This window comes from Cupressus sempervirens, chromosome 9 (genome assembly GCF_028749045.1).
Source record: "Cupressus sempervirens isolate cs-2001-9-10 chromosome 9, ASM2874904v1, whole genome shotgun sequence".
Taxonomy (NCBI): Eukaryota; Viridiplantae; Streptophyta; class Pinopsida; order Cupressales; family Cupressaceae; genus Cupressus; species Cupressus sempervirens.
Window position 1 is genome coordinate 661,398,887 of NC_143126.1, and position 3,280 is coordinate 661,402,166.

Here is a 3,280-nt window from a genome sequence, read left to right on the forward strand (position 1 = left end):
GTCTGCGTTCATGTTTTGAGATTGGTGAGTATAATAAGGGATAGAAATATAAGTCTACATGAAAGGCTCATTGCAAATTAATGTTAATTCTAACAGATGTGCATTTTGTGAAAACAACACTAAGAATGGCATTGTTAATCACAACATTGAGTTGAACTTCTAGTTTTTGGAACAAGATCAATCATGGTAGGTAGTCTGTCAGATGGTTGATATAATTGATTTCAAGGAAGCTTTGGTCTATATTTGTTCAGTAGAATTGACAAGAAACAAAATGGACATGTTTCGGAAATGATAAAACTATTAAACCATTCATGGAATGCCAAGACACTCTATCCCCAGAGAACCATACCTCCATATTTGAAAGCAATTTGGTTGTCAAAATATATCAAGTGAAAAAATCCACAAAAACCCAAGGATCACCTAGTCACAATGTGATTACGAGTACAAATAGAGAAAAAATTATCCCAAATCAAGAGAAATCTACAAGGTCAAATGGTCCTTGATAGAAAAGTAAGTACATGTAAATAGTTTTGGTCCCTAAACAAAAATAATGAATCCACTAGGAGGATCCAACAACAAATCCTCATTCATTCCTCCCTAGATCTCAGAATAAGTAAAACTAAATTCCAATATAGATCAAAATTACCACGAGGTCCCATCAATCAAAAAGTTAAAGCCAAAATATTCTAGATCTCACAACATAAATCAATATTTCCCAACGGATCTACCAGCCTTACATGTCACTTCCGGATTTCTTCATCTAAATCCAAGCAACCCTATCCAACACATTACGTAGGGTCCAAATGTCTTAACATCTATAATCTCAACTCACTAACTTGTGCATCTTGAATCTATTTTGGCCCTAGATTGCAAACTCCATAGTGCTAACTTCGACATATAAATCCCAACATTTAAAATCGTATTTTAAACTTTATCTCCCAACATGGTGCATGCAACTGTTTTACCTGATTCCCTTGTTGCCATAACATTCTATCATGTCACCTCCATTCCATAATTTTGTCCAACCATCTTTCTACCCCAGTTGAGTAACCGACACCCATCCAAAATCAAAATAAATCTACAAGGTTGTAATGCCTCTTAATATAAAAGTACGAGTAAATACTTTGGATCTATACACAAAAACAGATCCAATCACAAAAAGAATGCATCTGCAAGGAGCATAGAACTGCATATCCTCATTCATTCCTCCAAAGGTCACTTCCATTCCTAGATCCCATAATAAGTAAAATCCAATATAGATCAAAATTGCCACAAGGGCCCATCATTCAAGAAGTAAAAGCCAAAATATTTGAGATCTCACAACACTAATTGATACATCTCAATGGAGCTATCAACCCTACATGCCACTATCAAATTTCTTCATGTAAATAAATCAAGGCAACAATATTCAAACACATATACTTGGGCTCCCTATGTCTTAACATCTCTAAATCTCAAACTTTTGCCTCAAACAAGGTGTGTGTAACTATTTTATTTGATAACATTGTTCCCACAACATTCAATCATGTCACCTCCATTCCATAATTTTATCCAACCATCTTTACACCCCAATTGAGTAACCAACACCAACCCATAGGACCACCCTTTAATCCAAGATTTCATGTATACCAATGTTTTTCCTTCATCTATGCACCCATTCATTTCCCTTGAAAACGTTGTTTCATGTCAAGCGCAATGATGGTACCTTGTTTACTTTTTGAAGAAGCCCATTTAACATAGTTTCTACTAAGATTTGAGTATAATAATAATTAACATTGTACATTCAAAGAAGTTATTCAAATGTTTGAGTCATCTATCATTCTCCCTATCCTTAATCTACACTAGTCCACCTATATCACTATCTTCATCCAATATCTAGATCTCGGGGAAAAAAAAAGGGACAAAAGATAAATCATTTGTCTAATACTTGGAACTATTCGTATGACATCTTAGGTAAGTATCATGAGGAAAAAACAACAAAAAAGTGTAATGCATAAGCCCACCATCCACTTAACCTTGCACTTGGGGGAAAGCTTTTTCCATCATATCTACCTCATCCTACGTACTCTATCATATTTACCCATTTCTTATATGTGTACCTCTCTCATCATACCCATTTCAGACTCCCTACTCTTAATATTAACAAGGACATGACCTTTACATTGAGCGTTCTTTCAAAATGCAAGTACTAATTTATCTATAATCATTCCTCTTGAAGCTCATCATTCATGCACTTTGTATTTCCTTAAACCTTTAAGCACTCTCATTCATTAAAAATGCCTCACCCTGCTATCTTAGGTGACTTTGGTAGCTTATCCTTTGTAGTGAACCCAACATGTGGCATACTATTTCCATGTTTCATAGTCTTAGAGATCATATCTAGAAATCTCTCCACACAATAATCCTTCTATCATCTATGTAGCACATCCATTTATTCTTTCATCCTTGTTTGCATGCTTGGATTTTTCTTGTCATCAACTACTTAAAGTTCATTCAAGCTACCTTTCCTTAATCTGCCACAATCCAAACATCCCTAAAGAACTCAAATTGAATATGCACAATCTTAATTCATATTTTCCAAACAATCTAGTGGAATATCTAAAGTCTGTAAGCTTTTCTTCTCACACCTTGTTACAAACCTTCGTCCAATTTATATTCAAATTATCACCATTGGTATATATCATCGTCAAACCTTGTATTTCTATTATTGTTAACAATGCTATCATTCTCATCATCCATAAAATCAATTAAGTTTATGAATTTCCTAAGGTAACATCTTTGTTTGTCTTTGCCTCATTTGTGAAATCTTGCATTCATGTACTTTCTCAAAGTTCCTTGTCACAATAATGTCATGGTATTCTATTTCACACACTTTGTATTTCCTTAAGTTGTTAAGTTCTCCTGTCCATTGAAGATACATCCCCCTTCCATCTCAAATGAATTTGGTAGCTTATCCTATGTATTTGTTAGTGCAATTAATCATTCATTGATTATACTTTATTTAAGCTTACTTAGGATAATGCATACATAGTAGTTTGTACTTGGGACACAGAGGAGTTTGCACCTTTATTTGCACATGGTTTAGGAGAAAGTCTACTTTAGGTGGTGATGCTTGTTATCACATTTCCAATTTACATGTTGCTCCACCTTCTGTGTACTTGTCATTCTCATTGTTGTACATACTCAATTGCATAATGGAAGATGATCCATCTTTTGTGGATGTTTTCTTCCACGTTATATGAGTGATAAGTTATCTTTTCATTATCACAACCTCTTATTA